The 20796-nt window shown below is 39.6% G+C and overlaps 3 long non-coding RNA genes across 3 annotated transcripts; 1 reads left to right on the forward strand and 2 right to left on the reverse strand.

Annotated features, from left to right (window-relative positions):
• Nucleotides 1–13050: 13050 nt before the first annotated feature.
• On the reverse strand, nt 13051–15155 carry LOC123719063. The gene is made up of 4 exons (XR_006755122.1): nt 14909–15155; nt 14445–14700; nt 13795–13977; nt 13051–13396 (listed from the first exon to the last, which is right to left on the reverse strand). It is a non-coding gene; the product is annotated as an uncharacterized LOC123719063 (long non-coding RNA).
• Nucleotides 15156–15812: 657 nt separating this feature from the next.
• LOC123719064 lies at nt 15813–18682 on the forward strand. Its single transcript, XR_006755123.1, has 4 exons — nt 15813–15891; nt 16271–16407; nt 16535–16681; nt 18578–18682. It is a non-coding gene; the product is annotated as an uncharacterized LOC123719064 (long non-coding RNA).
• A 407-nt stretch (nt 18683–19089) lies between these two features.
• Nucleotides 19090–20578, reverse strand: LOC123719065. The gene is made up of 3 exons (XR_006755124.1): nt 19832–20578; nt 19377–19751; nt 19090–19149 (listed from the first exon to the last, which is right to left on the reverse strand). It is a non-coding gene; the product is annotated as an uncharacterized LOC123719065 (long non-coding RNA).
• Nucleotides 20579–20796: the final 218 nt, after the last annotated feature.

Here is a 20796-nt window from a genome sequence, read left to right on the forward strand (position 1 = left end):
TCAACATACAGTTATTCGTTTCATAACGATTAACTAAATCATGGGAGTTACACTCCGAGAGCATAGCCAGACGCAGGCACTCTCTTCAACATACAGTTATTCGTTTCATAACGATTAACTAAATCATGGGAGTTACACTCCGAGAGCATAGCCAGACGCAGGCACTCTCTTCAACATACAGTTATTCGTTTCATAACGATTAACTAAATCATGGGAGTTACACTCCGAGAGCATACATAGCCAGACGTAGGCACTCTCTTCTACATACAGTTATTCGTTTCATAACGATTAACTAAATCATGGGAGTTACACTCCGAGAGCATAGCCAGACGCAGGCACTCTCTTCAACATACAGTTATTCGTTTCATAACGATTAACTAAATCATGGGAGTTACACTCCGAGAGCATAGCCAGACGCAGGCACTCTCTTCAACATACAGTTATTCGTTTCATAACGATTAACTTAATCATGGGAGTTACACTCCGAGAGCATACATAGCCAGACGTAGGCACTCTCTTCTACATACAGTTATTCGTTTCATAACGATTAACTAAATCATGGGAGTTACACTCCGAGAGCATAGCCAGACGCAGGCACTCTCTTCAACATACAGTTATTCGTTTCATAACGATTAACTAAATCATGGGAGTTACACTCCGAGAGCATAGCCAGACGCAGGCACTCTCTTCAACATACAGTTATTCGTTTCATAACGATTAACTAAATCATGGGAGTTACACTCCGAGAGCATAGCCAGACGCAGGCACTCTCTTCAACATACAGTTATTCGTTTCATAACGATTAACTAAATCATGGGAGTTACACTCCGAGAGCATAGCCAGACGCAGGCACTCTCTTCAACATACAGTTATTCGTTTCATAACGATTAACTAAATCATGGGAGTTACACTCCGAGAGCATAGCCAGACGCAGGCACTCTCTTCAACATACAGTTATTCGTTTCATAACGATTAACTAAATCATGGGAGTTACACTTCGAGAGCATACATAGCCAGACGTAGGCACTCTCTTCTACATACAGTTATTCGTTTCATAACGATTAACTAAATCATGGGAGTTACACTCCGAGAGCATAGCCAGACGCAGGCACTCTCTTCAACATACAGTTATTCGTTTCATAACGATTAACTAAATCATGGGAGTTACACTCCGAGAGCATACATAGCCAGACGTAGGCACTCTCTTCAACATACAGTTATTCGTTTCATAACGATTAACTAAATCATGGGAGTTACACTCCGAGAGCATAGCCAGACGCAGGCACTCTCTTCAACATACAGTTATTCGTTTCATAACGATTAACTAAATCATGGGAGTTACACTTCGAGAGCATACATAGCCAGACGCAGGTACTCTCTTCTACATACAGTTATTCGTTTCATAACGATTAACTAAATCATGGGAGTTACACTCCGAGAGCATAGCCAGACGCAGGCACTCTCTTCAACATACAGTTATTCGTTTCATAACGATTAACTAAATCATGGGAGTTACACTCCGAGAGCATAGCCAGACGCAGGCACTCTCTTCTACATACAGTTATTCGTTTCATAACGATTAACTAAATCATGGGAGTTACACTCCGAGAGCATAGCCAGACGCAGGCACTCTCTTCAACATACAGTTATTCGTTTCATAACGATTAACTAAATCATGGGAGTTACACTCCGAGAGCATAGCCAGACGCAGGCACTCTCTTCAACATACAGTTATTCGTTTCATAACGATTAACTAAATCATGGGAGTTACACTCCGAGAGCATAGCCAGACGCAGGCACTCTCTTCAACATACAGTTATTCGTTTCATAACGATTAACTAAATCATGGGAGTTACACTCCGAGAGCATAGCCAGACGCAGGCACTCTCTTCAACATACAGTTATTCGTTTCATAACGATTAACTAAATCATGGGAGTTACACTCCGAGAGCATAGCCAGACGCAGGCACTCTCTTCTACATACAGTTATTCGTTTCATAACGATTAACTAAATCATGGGAGTTACACTCCGAGAGCATAGCCAGACGCAGGCACTCTCTTCTACATACAGTTATTCGTTTCATAACGATTAACTAAATCATGGGAGTTACACTCCGAGAGCATAGCCAGACGCAGGCACTCTCTTCAACATACAGTTATTCGTTTCATAACGATTAACTAAATCATGGGAGTTACACTCCGAGAGCATAGCCAGACGCAGGCACTCTCTTCAACATACAGTTATTCGTTTCATAACGATTAACTAAATCATGGGAGTTACACTCCGAGAGCATAGCCAGACGCAGGCACTCTCTTCAACATACAGTTATTCGTTTCATAACGATTAACTAAATCATGGGAGTTACACTCCGAGAGCATAGCCAGACGCAGGCACTCTCTTCAACATACAGTTATTCGTTTCATAACGATTAACTAAATCATGGGAGTTACACTCCGAGAGCATAGCCAGACGCAGGCACTCTCTTCTACATACAGTTATTCGTTTCATAACGATTAACTAAATCATGGGAGTTACACTCCGAGAGCATAGCCAGACGCAGGCACTCTCTTCAACATACAGTTATTCGTTTCATAACGATTAACTAAATCATGGGAGTTACACTCCGAGAGCATAGCCAGACGCAGGCACTCTCTTCAACATACAGTTATTCGTTTCATAACGATTAACTAAATCATGGGAGTTACACTCCGAGAGCATAGCCAGACGCAGGCACTCTCTTCAACATACAGTTATTCGTTTCATAACGATTAACTAAATCATGGGAGTTACACTCCGAGAGCATAGCCAGACGCAGGCACTCTCTTCAACATACAGTTATTCGTTTCATAACGATTAACTAAATCATGGGAGTTACACTCCGAGAGCATAGCCAGACGCAGGCACTCTCTTCAACATACAGTTATTCGTTTCATAACGATTAACTAAATCATGGGAGTTACACTCCGAGAGCATAGCCAGACGCAGGCACTCTCTTCAACATACAGTTATTCGTTTCATAACGATTAACTAAATCATGGGAGTTACACTCCGAGAGCATAGCCAGACGCAGGCACTCTCTTCAACATACAGTTATTCGTTTCATAACGATTAACTAAATCATGGGAGTTACACTCCGAGAGCATAGCCAGACGCAGGCACTCTCTTCAACATACAGTTATTCGTTTCATAACGATTAACTAAATCATGGGAGTTACACTCCGAGAGCATAGCCAGACGCAGGCACTCTCTTCAACATACAGTTATTCGTTTCATAACGATTAACTAAATCATGGGAGTTACACTCCGAGAGCATAGCCAGACGCAGGCACTCTCTTCTACATACAGTTATTCGTTTCATAACGATTAACTAAATCATGGGAGTTACACTCCGAGAGCATAGCCAGACGCAGGCACTCTCTTCAACATACAGTTATTCGTTTCATAACGATTAACTAAATCATGGGAGTTACACTCCGAGAGCATAGCCAGACGCAGGCACTCTCTTCAACATACAGTTATTCGTTTCATAACGATTAACTAAATCATGGGAGTTACACTCCGAGAGCATAGCCAGACGCAGGCACTCTCTTCAACATACAGTTATTCGTTTCATAACGATTAACTAAATCATGGGAGTTACACTCCGAGAGCATAGCCAGACGCAGGCACTCTCTTCAACATACAGTTATTCGTTTCATAACGATTAACTAAATCATGGGAGTTACACTCCGAGAGCATAGCCAGACGCAGGCACTCTCTTCAACATACAGTTATTCGTTTCATAACGATTAACTAAATCATGGGAGTTACACTCCGAGAGCATAGCCAGACGCAGGCACTCTCTTCAACATACAGTTATTCGTTTCATAACGATTAACTAAATCATGGGAGTTACACTCCGAGAGCATAGCCAGACGCAGGCACTCTCTTCAACATACAGTTATTCGTTTCATAACGATTAACTAAATCATGGGAGTTACACTCCGAGAGCATAGCCAGACGCAGGCACTCTCTTCAACATACAGTTATTCGTTTCATAACGATTAACTAAATCATGGGAGTTACACTCCGAGAGCATACATAGCCAGACGTAGGCACTCTCTTCTACATACAGTTATTCGTTTCATAACGATTAACTAAATCATGGGAGTTACACTCCGAGAGCATACATAGCCAGACGTAGGCAATTTCTTCTACATACAGTTATTCGTTTCATAACGATTAACTAAATCATGGGAGTTACACTCCGAGAGCATAGCCAGACGCAGGCACTCTCTTCAACGTACAATTATTCGTTTCATAACGATTAACTAAATCATGGGAGTTACACTCCGAGAGCATACATAGCCAGACGTAGGCACTCTCTTCTACATACAGTTATTCGTTTCATAACGATTAACTAAATCATGGGAGTTACACTCCGAGAGCATAGCCAGACGCAGGCACTCTCTTCTACATACAGTTATTCGTTTCATAACGATTAACTAAATCATGGGAGTTACACTCCGAGAGCATAGCCAGACGCAGGCACTCTCTTCAACATACAGTTATTCGTTTCATAACGATTAACTAAATCATGGGAGTTACACTCCGAGAGCATACATAGCCAGACGTAGGCACTCTCTTCTACATACAGTTATTCGTTTCATAACGATTAACTAAATCATGGGAGTTACACTCCGAGAGCATAGCCAGACGCAGGAACTCTCTTCAACATACAGTTATTCGTTTCATAACGATTAACTAAATCATGGGAGTTACACTCCGAGAGCATAGCCAGACGCAGGCACTCTCTTCAACATACAGTTATTCGTTTCATAACGATTAACTAAATCATGGGAGTTACACTCCGAGAGCATACATAGCCAGACGTAGGCACTCTCTTCTACATACAGTTATTCGTTTCATAACGATTAACTAAATCATGGGAGTTACACTCCGAGAGCATACATAGCCAGACGTAGGCACTCTCTTCTACATACAGTTATTCGTTTCATAACGATTAACTAAATCATGGGAGTTACACTCCGAGAGCATACATAGCCAGACGTAGGCACTGTCTTCTACATACAGTTATTCGTTTCATAACGATTAACTAAATCATGGGAGTTACACTCCGAGAGCATAGCCAGACGCAGGCACTCTCTTCTACATACAGTTATTCGTTTCATAACGATTAACTAAATCATGGGAGTTACACTCCGAGAGCATAGCCAGACGCAGGCACTCTCTTCAACATACAGTTATTCGTTTCATAACGATTAACTAAATCATGGGAGTTACACTCCGAGAGCATACATAGCCAGACGTAGGCACTCTTTTCTACATACAGTTATTCGTTTCATAACGATTAACTAAATCATGGGAGTTACACTCCGAGAGCATACATAGCCAGACGTAGGCACTCTCTTCAACATACAGTTATTCGTTTCATAACGATTAACTAAATCATGGGAGTTACACTCCGAGAGCATAGCCAGACGCAGGCACTCTCTTCAACATACAGTTATTCGTTTCATAACGATTAACTAAATCATGGGAGTTACACTCCGAGAGCATACATAGCCAGACGTAGGCACTCTCTTCTACATACAGTTATTCGTTTCATAACGATTAACTAAATCATGGGAGTTACACTCCGAGAGCATACATAGCCAGACGTAGGCACTCTCTTCAACATACAGTTATTCGTTTCATAACGATTAACTAAATCATGGGAGTTACACTCCGAGAGCATACATAGCCAGACGTAGGCACTCTCTTCTACATACAGTTATTCGTTTCATAACGATTAACTAAATCATGGGAGTTACACTCCGAGAGCATAGCCAGACGCAGGAACTCTCTTCAACATACAGTTATTCGTTTCATAACGATTAACTAAATCATGGGAGTTACACTCCGAGAGCATAGCCAGACGCAGGCACTCTCTTCAACATACAGTTATTCGTTTCATAACGATTAACTAAATCATGGGAGTTACACTCCGAGAGCATACATAGCCAGACGCAGGCACTCTCTTCAACATACAGTTATTCGTTTCATAACGATTAACTAAATCATGGGAGTTACACTCCGAGAGCATAGCCAGACGCAGGCACTCTCTTCTACATACAGTTATTCGTTTCATAACGATTAACTAAATCATGGGAGTTACACCCCGAGAGCATAGCCAGACGCAGGCACTCTCTTCTTCATACAGTTATTCGTTTCATAACGATTAACTAAATCATGGGAGTTACACCCCGAGAGCATAGCCAGACGCAGGCACTCTCTTCTTCATACAGTTATTCGATTCATAACGATTAACTAAATCATGGGAGTTACACCCCGAGAGCATAGCCAGACGCAGGCACTCTCTTCAACATACAGTTATTCGTTTCATAACGATTAACTAAATCATGGGAGTTACACCCCGAGAGCATAGCCAGACGCAGGCACTCTCTTCAACATACAGTTATTCGTTTCATAACGATTAACTAAATCATGGGAGTTACACTCCGAGAGCATAGCCAGACGCAGGCACTCTCTTCAACATACAGTTATTCGTTTCATAACGATTAACTAAATCATGGGAGTTACACTCCGAGAGCATACATAGCCAGACGTAGGCACTCTCTTCTACATACAGTTATTCGTTTCATAACGATTAACTAAATCATGGGAGTTACACTCCGAGAGCATAGCCAGACGCAGGCACTCTCTTCAACATACAGTTATTCGTTTCATAACGATTAACTAAATCATGGGAGTTACACTCCGAGAGCATAGCCAGACGCAGGCACTCTCTTCAACATACAGTTATTCGTTTCATAACGATTAACTAAATCATGGGAGTTACACTCCGAGAGCATACATAGCCAGACGTAGGCACTCTCTTCTACATACAGTTATTCGTTTCATAACGATTAACTAAATCATGGGAGTTACACTCCGAGAGCATAGCCAGACGCAGGCACTCTCTTCAACATACAGTTATTCGTTTCATAACGATTAACTAAATCATGGGAGTTACACTCCGAGAGCATAGCCAGACGCAGGCACTCTCTTCAACATACAGTTATTCGTTTCATAACGATTAACTAAATCATGGGAGTTACACTCCGAGAGCATAGCCAGACGCAGGCACTCTCTTCTTCATACAGTTATTCGTTTCATAACGATTAACTAAATCATGGGAGTTACACCCCGAGAGCATAGCCAGACGCAGGCACTCTCTTCAACATACAGTTATTCGTTTCATAACGATTAACTAAATCATGGGAGTTACACTCCGAGAGCATAGCCAGACGCAGGCACTCTCTTCTACATACAGTTATTCGTTTCATAACGATTAACTAAATCATGGGAGTTACACCCCGAGAGCATAGCCAGACGCAGGCACTCTCTTCAACATACAGTTATTCGTTTCATAACGATTAACTAAATCATGGGAGTTACACTCCGAGAGCATAGCCAGACGCAGGCACTCTCTTCTACATACAGTTATTCGTTTCATAACGATTAACTAAATCATGGGAGTTACACTCCGAGAGCATAGCCAGACGCAGGCACTCTCTTCAACATACAGTTATTCGTTTCATAACGATTAACTAAATCATGGGAGTTACACTCCGAGAGCATAGCCAGACGCAGGCACTCTCTTCAACATACAGTTATTCGTTTCATAACGATTAACTAAATCATGGGAGTTACACTTCGAGAGCATACATAGCCAGACGCAGGTACTCTCTTCTACATACAGTTATTCGTTTCATAACGATTAACTAAATCATGGGAGTTACACTCCGAGAGCATAGCCAGACGCAGGCACTCTCTTCAACATACAGTTATTCGTTTCATAACGATTAACTAAATCATGGGAGTTACACTCCGAGAGCATAGCCAGACGCAGGCACTCTCTTCAACATACAGTTATTCGTTTCATAACGATTAACTAAATCATGGGAGTTACACTCCGAGAGCATAGCCAGACGCAGGCACTCTCTTCAACATACAGTTATTCGTTTCATAACGATTAACTAAATCATGGGAGTTACACTCCGAGAGCATAGCCAGACGCAGGCACTCTCTTCAACATACAGTTATTCGTTTCATAACGATTAACTAAATCATGGGAGTTACACTCCGAGAGCATAGCCAGACGCAGGCACTCTCTTCAACATACAGTTATTCGTTTCATAACGATTAACTAAATCATGGGAGTTACACTCCGAGAGCATAGCCAGACGCAGGCACTCTCTTCTACATACAGTTATTCGTTTCATAACGATTAACTAAATCATGGGAGTTACACTCCGAGAGCATAGCCAGACGCAGGCACTCTTCAACATACAGTTATTCGTTTCATAACGATTAACTAAATCATGGGAGTTACACTCCGAGAGCATAGCCAGACGCAGGCACTCTCTTCAACATACAGTTATTCGTTTCATAACGATTAACTAAATCATGGGAGTTACACTCCGAGAGCATAGCCAGACGCAGGCACTCTCTTCAACATACAGTTATTCGTTTCATAACGATTAACTAAATCATGGGAGTTACACTCCGAGAGCATAGCCAGACGCAGGCACTCTCTTCAACATACAGTTATTCGTTTCATAACGATTAACTAAATCATGGGAGTTACACTCCGAGAGCATAGCCAGACGCAGGCACTCTCTTCAACATACAGTTATTCGTTTCATAACGATTAACTAAATCATGGGAGTTACACTCCGAGAGCATAGCCAGACGCAGGCACTCTCTTCTACATACAGTTATTCGTTTCATAACGATTAACTAAATCATGGGAGTTACACTCCGAGAGCATAGCCAGACGCAGGCACTCTCTTCAACATACAGTTATTCGTTTCATAACGATTAACTAAATCATGGGAGTTACACTCCGAGAGCATAGCCAGACGCAGGCACTCTCTTCTACATACAGTTATTCGTTTCATAACGATTAACTAAATCATGGGAGTTACACTCCGAGAGCATAGCCAGACGCAGGCACTCTCTTCTACATACAGTTATTCGTTTCATAACGATTAACTAAATCATGGGAGTTACACTCCGAGAGCATAGCCAGACGCAGGCACTCTCTTCAACATACAGTTATTCGTTTCATAACGATTAACTAAATCATGGGAGTTACACTCCGAGAGCATAGCCAGACGCAGGCACTCTCTTCAACATACAGTTATTCGTTTCATAACGATTAACTAAATCATGGGAGTTACACTCCGAGAGCATAGCCAGACGCAGGCACTCTCTTCTACATACAGTTATTCGTTTCATAACGATTAACTAAATCATGGGAGTTACACTCCGAGAGCATAGCCAGACGCAGGCACTCTCTTCAACATACAGTTATTCGTTTCATAACGATTAACTAAATCATGGGAGTTACACTCCGAGAGCATAGCCAGACGCAGGCACTCTCTTCAACATACAGTTATTCGTTTCATAACGATTAACTAAATCATGGGAGTTACACTCCGAGAGCATAGCCAGACGCAGGCACTCTCTTCAACATACAGTTATTCGTTTCATAACGATTAACTAAATCATGGGAGTTACACTCCGAGAGCATAGCCAGACGCAGGCACTCTCTTCAACATACAGTTATTCGTTTCATAACGATTAACTAAATCATGGGAGTTACACTCCGAGAGCATAGCCAGACGCAGGCACTCTCTTCAACATACAGTTATTCGTTTCATAACGATTAACTAAATCATGGGAGTTACACTCCGAGAGCATAGCCAGACGCAGGCACTCTCTTCTACATACAGTTATTCGTTTCATAACGATTAACTAAATCATGGGAGTTACACTCCGAGAGCATAGCCAGACGCAGGCACTCTCTTCAACATACAGTTATTCGTTTCATAACGATTAACTAAATCATGGGAGTTACACTCCGAGAGCATAGCCAGACGCAGGCACTCTCTTCAACATACAGTTATTCGTTTCATAACGATTAACTAAATCATGGGAGTTACACTCCGAGAGCATAGCCAGACGCAGGCACTCTCTTCAACATACAGTTATTCGTTTCATAACGATTAACTAAATCATGGGAGTTACACTCCGAGAGCATAGCCAGACGCAGGCACTCTCTTCAACATACAGTTATTCGTTTCATAACGATTAACTAAATCATGGGAGTTACACTCCGAGAGCATAGCCAGACGCAGGCACTCTCTTCAACATACAGTTATTCGTTTCATAACGATTAACTAAATCATGGGAGTTACACTCCGAGAGCATAGCCAGACGCAGGCACTCTCTTCTACATACAGTTATTCGTTTCATAACGATTAACTAAATCATGGGAGTTACACTCCGAGAGCATAGCCAGACGCAGGCACTCTCTTCAACATACAGTTATTCGTTTCATAACGATTAACTAAATCATGGGAGTTACACTCCGAGAGCATAGCCAGACGCAGGCACTCTCTTCTACATACAGTTATTCGTTTCATAACGATTAACTAAATCATGGGAGTTACACTCCGAGAGCATAGCCAGACGCAGGCACTCTCTTCTACATACAGTTATTCGTTTCATAACGATTAACTAAATCATGGGAGTTACACTCCGAGAGCATAGCCAGACGCAGGCACTCTCTTCAACATACAGTTATTCGTTTCATAACGATTAACTAAATCATGGGAGTTACACTCCGAGAGCATAGCCAGACGCAGGCACTCTCTTCAACATACAGTTATTCGTTTCATAACGATTAACTAAATCATGGGAGTTACACTCCGAGAGCATAGCCAGACGCAGGCACTCTCTTCAACATACAGTTATTCGTTTCATAACGATTAACTAAATCATGGGAGTTACACTCCGAGAGCATAGCCAGACGCAGGCACTCTCTTCAACATACAGTTATTCGTTTCATAACGATTAACTAAATCATGGGAGTTACACTCCGAGAGCATAGCCAGACGCAGGCACTCTCTTCAACATACAGTTATTCGTTTCATAACGATTAACTAAATCATGGGAGTTACACCCCGAGAGCATAGCCAGACGCAGGCACTCTCTTCAACATACAGTTATTCGTTTCATAACGATTAACTAAATCATGGGAGTTACACTCCGAGAGCATAGCCAGACGCAGGCACTCTCTTCTACATACAGTTATTCGTTTCATAACGATTAACTAAATCATGGGAGTTACACCCCGAGAGCATAGCCAGACGCAGGCACTCTCTTCAACATACAGTTATTCGTTTCATAACGATTAACTAAATCATGGGAGTTACACTCCGAGAGCATAGCCAGACGCAGGCACTCTCTTCAACATACAGTTATTCGTTTCATAACGATTAACTAAATCATGGGAGTTACACTCCGAGAGCATAGCCAGACGCAGGCACTCTCTTCAACATACAGTTATTCGTTTCATAACGATTAACTAAATCATGGGAGTTACACTCCGAGAGCATAGCCAGACGCAGGCACTCTCTTCTTCATACAGTTATTCGTTTCATAACGATTAACTAAATCATGGGAGTTACACCCCGAGAGCATAGCCAGACGCAGGCACTCTCTTCAACATACAGTTATTCGTTTCATAACGATTAACTAAATCATGGGAGTTACACTCCGAGAGCATAGCCAGACGCAGGCACTCTCTTCAACATACAGTTATTCGTTTCATAACGATTAACTAAATCATGGGAGTTACACCCCGAGAGCATAGCCAGACGCAGGCACTCTCTTCAACATACAGTTATTCGTTTCATAACGATTAACTAAATCATGGGAGTTACACTCCGAGAGCATAGCCAGACGCAGGCACTCTCTTCAACATACAGTTATTCGTTTCATAACGATTAACTAAATCATGGGAGTTACACTCCGAGAGCATAGCCAGACGCAGGCACTCTCTTCAACATACAGTTATTCGTTTCATAACGATTAACTAAATCATGGGAGTTACACCCCGAGAGCATAGCCAGACGCAGGCACTCTCTTCAACATACAGTTATTCGTTTCATAACGATTAACTAAATCATGGGAGTTACACCCCGAGAGCATAGCCAGACGCAGGCACTCTCTTCAACATACAGTTATTCGTTTCATAACGATTAACTAAATCATGGGAGTTACACTCCGAGAGCATAGCCAGACGCAGGCACTCTCTTCAACATACAGTTATTCGTTTCATAACGATTAACTAAATCATGGGAGTTACACTCCGAGAGCATAGCCAGACGCAGGCACTCTCTTCAACATACAGTTATTCGTTTCATAACGATTAACTAAATCATGGGAGTTACACCCCGAGAGCATAGCCAGACGCAGGCACTCTCTTCAACATACAGTTATTCGTTTCATAACGATTAACTAAATCATGGGAGTTACACTCCGAGAGCATAGCCAGACGCAGGCACTCTCTTCTTCATACAGTTATTCGTTTCATAACGATTAACTAAATCATGGGAGTTACACCCCGAGAGCATAGCCAGACGCAGGCACTCTCTTCTTCATACAGTTATTCGTTTCATAACGATTAACTAAATCATGGGAGTTACACTCCGAGAGCATAGCCAGACGCAGGCACTCTCTTCAACATACAGTTATTCGTTTCATAACGATTAACTAAATCATGGGAGTTACACTCCGAGAGCATAGCCAGACGCAGGCACTCTCTTCAACATACAGTTATTCGTTTCATAACGATTAACTAAATCATGGGAGTTACACCCCGAGAGCATAGCCAGACGCAGGCACTCTCTTCAACATACAGTTATTCGTTTCATAACGATTAACTAAATCATGGGAGTTACACTCCGAGAGCATAGCCAGACGCAGGCACTCTCTTCTTCATACAGTTATTCGTTTCATAACGATTAACTAAATCATGGGAGTTACACCCCGAGAGCATAGCCAGACGCAGGCACTCTCTTCTTCATACAGTTATTCGTTTCATAACGATTAACTAAATCATGGGAGTTACACCCCGAGAGCATAGCCAGACGCAGGCACTCTTTTCAACATACAGTTATTCGTTTCATAACGATTAACTAAATCATGGGAGTTACACCCCGAGAGCATAGCCAGACGTAGGCGTAGCTGAGTCGGCGATGCCACTTAATTTCCCTGGGAGGTTGGAGGTTCCATCTGGCTGTTACAGGGATATTCAGTTGCGCAGCTAGGTTTAGTGTCTTCGAAGAATAATAATTTCAGCGTATTAAAAACGCTGCTACTAATTGCCTAAGCTAGTTTTTAATTGGACCGACGTGGGGTTTGGATCACATCCACAATTACAGATGTCAAGTATTATTATAATAAGTGTTTATACCTCTTTCCTGTCGGTCGAATCTCCGTTCAGTCGAAAAGCTTGTCCAGCGACAGTTGTTCCAGGGGCGTCTTGTCATCATTCATCTGAAGGTAAAATAAATTATATAATTACTAGCTGCCATAGAATGTGGTTTTAGATTTGAATTTGACCAAAAATTAAAAAAGTTCATACTTTAGCCTCAATAACACGTGGTAATCATGATATTGAATTGTAGCTTATATGACACGTTTGTCGGTTTACCATAGCAGTGCCATCTATTGATTACTTACTCAATCCAGTCGAATAATTGTGACTGTCAATTAATTATAGACAAATAATTTGCAATAAAATAAAATTGCGACTATAATTAAAGATCTAAGCTACCCTATCTCTTAAGTTGGACCAGACCGCTCACGGTGTGCCAATTTAATTTAAAATCGGTTAAGTAGTTTAGGAGGCCATCGCGGACGGAAGTACTTTTCAATAAAATTTTGAAACTTACTTTGGCAAATATTCCAACTGCAACCGAATGGCTTAAAATTTGATCTGCTAGGCGCTCTTTGATTTTCTGTTTGCCATTCTGTACTGGTTGTAAGTGGTGCTGGGTTAAAGCTGGAGCAAACACGGTTGGGATTCTCGCGATCTTTATTATAAAACTCCTCTATGTGGCTCCACTTTACTGTACCTGCAATGGAAGGTTATGATCTTATTCTCAAAACAATTTTAACCAATCACAGGTCAAGCGGCAATAAGAAAATAAATATGGTACAGCAGAGGTACATCAATTATTAGTTATTTTAATTAGGCAATAAGGCAATACTAACAACTACTTGATGCAGGGAAATAATATAGGGAGGGAATACAGGGAGATAATAAAGGCCACTAGCGGATAAATAAGTCAATGGATGGTCATGGTTCAATGGATAAATAAGTCATAAAAAAGTTTTAATATCTTTCCGCTGTTCAATTAATTTAATTATTATACCAACCTATGTTTAGTTTTCTGTTTATTTGTATATCTAGTGTAAATTGGAAATACCGTTTAAAAAAAAATTAAATCTTTAAACATGCACTCAAGCAAACAAGCCAATGTAAATTTGTAAAAATTAATATTCAACCACATTTTGTATAATATTCTAAAGAAGTGGTTACCTCCTCGACAAGAGCTGCTGACTTGTCTGCTGTGTCACAATCTCCTGAGAAGTAAAATGCTATTGGCTGTTTCCAGCATTTTCGAACACCGATAACCATGAAAGTTCGACTATGGTTTGCTATCACACTAGTACGGCCTTAGCATTGAGTTTTACGTTTTTCTGCATCTCTTAGACAGCGTTTGCTTTTGAGGTGTAAGTTCACTGAACTTTTTCACGTCCAAGTCCTACAAAATACCTTTGCTAGTTGATGGTTCCTGGAAAATATACAAAAATAATTGAATAAAAAATTCGAAAAAGATAACAAATCCAATAAGTGGATGGAGAAAATAGAAAACTTTTAATCATCCATATATCACCTAGATGTGTGTCAGAAATGTACTGCCTACCTACCTCTATGTAAAAAAGCATGACTATAAAAATTTGTCTATTTGACTTAGGTAGAATATGAATGTAAATACTCACTTGGATGTCATAACTTGCTCTATATGGACTACAATGTTTGTTTTTTAATTGGTCTATATCCTCCTCTATTCACTCTTAATCTAACTTGTTAAGTCTTTTCCTATCGCTGCTGGTAAATGAAGATTCATTCAAATGATTTTCACATAGTATCCTATGCTGGGCATTCACTGTTTTTAATGATTCAATGGATGTCCCATCACCATTAGGAAAACAAAATTTAGCCCAAACTTAACACTAAAAATAAAGTATTCATTAGACATAGTTAATAGTGAAGCTGTTTTGGATAATCTTTCCAATATGGACCGTCGATTTAAATGCCCATTTTTTTGTAGATAGTACTCACTAAAAGAAAGAGTTTTGCAAAGATTTAGGTTGCGCAAACTTACGGTTCATGAGATACATTTATTAAAACTTTTCACACAAATTGGTAAGTAACACGCAATTACAAAATATATTTGACAAATAATTGATGTCAAACGTCAATCACTTAGTGTAGGGTTCCGAAAATTTTCAAAGTATCGATACTACTCTGGTATCGACATTAAACTTTCTAATATGGATCATCGGTTTAAATGCCCATATTTGTTTTGTAGATAGTACAAAAGTTATTGAAAATATCGATACTACTCGGGTATCGATACTTTTTGGTGATCACTAAATTTGTTTTTAAGCCATTCATTTTGTTTAATGGCGTCCAGTCATCGTTTGTCACCCTTGCAGTAGAAATCGTTTTACGTACTCCTATAAACTTACAACGTTTGACTACCATGGCGTCTCCGAAGCCCATTGTTTGAAGAGTTAAGTGAAGTGCAAGTGTTGGACTCAAATTAGCCGCTTGTCACGGCCTCCTCTTCTGCGCCGATCCTTGACGAACCGGTTGCTGGTCCTAGTGGGCTGACTAGTCCTGGCGAGGAATTTGCTGCGAAGCCCAGACTTACTAGGTCATCTGGCAGAAGGCTTAATCCTTACTCGGATGAGTTAAAGTAAGTTTTGATTTATGTTATTTCAGGTCAGGTTATAAAATAATAAATCATTAGTAAAAAAAAAAAATTGCTTACTGGAATTTTGAAAAAGTTGGATTGCATAAGGTCTGTTGTGGATTTTAAAATGAAATTTATAGCTGAAAATTTTTTTTTCATTGTTTGTAACTTTCTGTATTATCTAATTCTGTATTATCCTGTACTTTTTTAATATCAAAAAAGTACCCAAAACCGAATCAGAGCACCCCACTATCCACATGGTCTTGTACCCCTAGAGTATATATAAAAGCTCCGAAGTAGCCGTCAACCCCCTCCCCGCCCCTCTAAAACCTCAAATATCGACGGTCCATATTGGAAAGATTAACCGATCTACTTACTTCAGAGGCCCATTCTCGGACGGAAGAGGGAACCTATGCAAGGATAAGGAAGAATCTTCTTTTGATGGTATACCGCATTTTGAGTATTTTCCCTACCATGTTTTGGCAAAGTACAACACAAAATCGTCAATATGACTTACCTGTAAGTGAAGTTTTATTATACATTGAGCTTTGAGACTTTAATACTACCCTCAGTTTTCATTTGATTGAAATTGTAACTACACGTGTGTAAATCCAGTTGTAATGTAGCATTTACCTTACTATTCCAGATGTATCCTCGAACGAAGGCGTACATAACCAAAAGCGTCGCGTAACAGGTAACGCACGGCCGCCGCCCTAACGACCACTTGTCGCTGGATGAGACAATGAACTGCTGCAGGTATCGGGAGAAGATCCATCAAAGTCTAATACTCCAGGTGAAGACATACTGTTTGATCTTGCAGTAAGCTTACACGTTACAACTTCTATCTAAGTATTCTAATCAATGCACCCAATTTGAACCCAGAGGAAAAGACCGCAATCTCAAACAGGATTAATATAGGACGCAGGTTTCAAATGAAACCAAATGCTACAGCTACTTCTTGTTTAGCAGAGGCCACTCACAGTGTTCTTGTCTGCGGAAACAAGAAATATGTACCTATTAAAATTACTTATGGATACGGATTCCAATGTGACACACAATACCAAGACTCAGTCACACGACACAACTTTATTCTATATAGCCTTAAAAGATCTAAAAGAACAACTTCAAGGAACATAGGTATACAAGTACCTATTCAGTAAGCGATTAGTTGACTACAAGCTCGCATCAAAATCAGAAAAGGACAAAGAAGGTCAAAAAGAATTTAATCATAGGCAAAAGGGGAATCCAGGATGAAGGAGCTTGCTCACAGCCTACTATAGGCAGTCGCGTCCAGCGCCGCGCGCGCCACCTCGCGCTCACTGGTAGTTTATCAAAGAATGTTATTCACTTATTACTTGTGATACAACTCTATTATCGTGGATAAAAGGTTATAAAATACCTTTTTCTTGGTCAGCGATGTTCCTAAAAGTAAACTATATTCAGAGACTGAACAAAGCAAATTCGAACAATCTATAAATTACAACAAAAACACTCCCGCACAAGGCGTTAACCGACAGATAACCGTTTGGCACCGTTAGGTGGCTATCTGAGGGCCGCAGGTAAACCCGCGTTCATAAATTGAAGCGAAGCGACCAATGAGAGGGCGGCAGGCAGCAAGGCAGCGATCGGACTGACCAATGAGAGGGCAGCAGGCAGCAAGGCAGCGGTCGGACAGCGCGTGCGCACTGGCAAGCGGCGATGACTCACACGGAGCGAGCGAGATGGCACTACAGCACTGATGACTCACACGGAGAGAGCACTGGAGCAGACATCCGCACGGGTCGGCGGTCGGAAGCGAAAGTGGCCCCTGCGCATGTGTCACAACCTCTTTTATAATCACAACTCCCTCCTCCGACTCGACCATCCCACTTCGGGAAAATGGTCGAGTCAATTCGTAACAACTCGTAAACAACCGAACGAGTCAAATGAGTAACTATTGCACATGCGCACTTGTAGCAAGATTCTTAAGAATATGTTTCATAAAAATGTTTAGAATTTAGAATAATTAAATTAATATTAGAAGCTAACACAAGAAATATTAAGTTTATGTCCTCCAGCTACACTGAATGTTTACAAAATATTCAGGACGCTAGAACACTTCTTGAAGCTAAAGGATTTATTGTAAATACTGAAAAGAGTAATGAAATTCTTGTAAATTCTTGGGTATATAATAAAATGTAGAACTTAAATCTGTTAATATGATAATAATAAACAAATTTTTCAAAATCTCGCACAATTAGATGGCTTACGTGCCTACCTCTGCCTGTCCAGCAGCAGAATATGGCTGGTTTTACACGAAGGGTCTAGAGAGTAAATATTTTAACCATCGATAGTTTTACCGGACTTACAATGGTATCGTGCGTCAGACCAACCTATAAATTAAATTAAATCGGTTGACTTTTGTTAAGAAATGTATAGTGATTCAATTCAATTTCCTCATCTTACTAAAATTACTAAAGAACTTTGGCGATGGGGCGAAGGCTTACACGGTTTCCTGGTCAATTTATTTAATGGCTTTCCATCGTTTGCTATCATATTTAAAACGTTAGGAAAAATTATTAACGGCAATGAGTTTGGCATCATATTTGTTTTCCTGTGGACTACTCGAACGTGGTGACCGCTTTTCAGAAGGCTCTTAGTTTCGGGAACCATAATTTTCTAACCTAATGAAACTTATCTCTCATTCCAGCAACCGAGAAGAGTGCCTTTGTCATCAGTGTCATCTATAATATAAAAAATGAATCGCAGAATGTGTAGGTAAGCGCATAACTATACAAAGCCTGAACCAATTGTACCAGTTCTGTTTTTTTTAATGTTCGTTGAAGTTGAAGTTGATGGTTTTAACATTTTCATTGGTTTACATTTATAACATTTGTTTATAACATTGGATTACATATTAGTAATATATAAGAGTATAATGAAATAAATTTTATATTATGTTATGTTTTATTTATTTTTCCTAATATTTCATTACATTACATGGTTATGATAAATAATAATTTAATTTTATAGGTAGATTAACGACATAACTTATTAAAATTTTAACTAACTTTCTTCTAAGAAAAATAAGTACTAGTATTTTATATGTACAAAAGGACATTTAAATACAACATGTTTGTTTCTGCTAGAATTAAGAAGAATATATTAATTTTCCAAAATAATAAATAAAGCTTGTTCTTTCAGTTACGTCTTGATTTCCTTCATTAACTTCTTGACTTGAAACTGTATCAAGTGTTGGAACTAAAACTTCTGCCGGTATATCTACAAATTATAATCCTTACAAATATTTTGCATAACAGCTGTGGCAATAACAATAGCTTGAACTTAAGCTAGTAATAAATACAATGTTAAAGCGACATTTCCATACTCCAAATTTTCCGAAAAAGACAAATATTTTAACCTTACATCATGTTTCATTTGGGTCACATATCTTGCAACTTTTTGACATAGTATAATTATTAATACTCTAAATTATACTATATATTTACCTCTCTATAGTATTCCTATTCTTAATGTGTACTTCATCATATCTCTGGTCAGTCAGAGAAATGGTGTTAATGAATAAGGTATATTTGAGTAAGCACTATTAACAACCATCCAGTGATTTCTCAGTAGACCTGTACGATATTAAGCTATAAACAAATATACCTGTTAATTTAGTTGGCACATTTATCAAGTTCTACCTTCTTATCAATAAATTTGAATTAACTTGTAGAACTGAGTTTACAAAAGTTGTTGCATCATGAGCGGCACCAGGCCATGGGGAACAACATTAATATATTTTATTTCTGCATCACACACAGCTTGTACATTTAAAGAGAAATATCCTTTTCAATTACGATATTATTCACCAATTACGTCACCTAAAGAAAATAATGCTGCTTAAAATTATTACAACTTCATACTATAATGTACAATGTTAAATAATATATAAATTACTTACATGATGATTGAATTCGTAAATGTGGCATAACAAAAAACCACAAATAAAATATTTTAATTTTTTTGGTTCAACAGTTTATGTGCATGATAAGTTATATAAGACAAAATTCGATGTTAAGTCATGGAAAGGTATTCTTGTGGGATACGAACCAAACGGTTATAAAGTTTGGAATCCTAAATGCGAAATATTTATTACTGTCAGAGATGTCATAGTAGATGAGACAAATTACTTCAATCCAGGCCTGCGTTGCGACCTGAAGAGAATATAGTAAATTCTCATGATAATGTTAACATTGACAACATTTCAAAGTCAATAAAGTCTCAAAAAACTGACAGATATAAATCAGATACCTGTAAATCTGATGATTATGAAGTTCCTCAGAAAATTCGCAAAACTAACCATGACATCGTCGAATTTGAACAACCAAATGCACATTCTGATGATCTTTCAGTGGTCGTAAATAATGAGGACACAACCAGTTGTATTGAACCACGTAGGAGTGATAGGCTTAAAGTCGTCCCCCTTTTTCTTATAAAGAAATCGATGATAACCTTATGTGTGCTAGTTCAATTTTGTGTAAAATACCAAATTCGTTTCAAGAGATTAAAACACGAGACGATAGAGTTCATTGGGAAGGTGCAATTAAATTCTCTATTTTTAAATAAAACATGGACTTTAGTACCACGGCCAGATAACAAAAATATTATAGATTGCAAATGGATGTTTAATATAAAAAATGATGAATTCGGAAAGCCTTTACGCTATAAAGCTCGACTCGTTGCTAGGGCTTTTAGCCAGGAATATCTCATAGACTATAATGAGACTTTTGCACCTGTTGCAAGAATAGCTAGTTTTAGATTTATTATTGCTTTTGCTAATCAATATAATTTACTTGTACATCACATGGACGTAAAAACTGCATTTCTAAATGGGGTACTACAGGAAGAAATATATATGAAAGTTCC

Source organism: Pieris brassicae (genome assembly GCF_905147105.1).
Source record: "Pieris brassicae chromosome W unlocalized genomic scaffold, ilPieBrab1.1 SUPER_W_unloc_2, whole genome shotgun sequence".
NCBI classification, from domain to species: Eukaryota; Metazoa; Arthropoda; class Insecta; order Lepidoptera; family Pieridae; genus Pieris; species Pieris brassicae.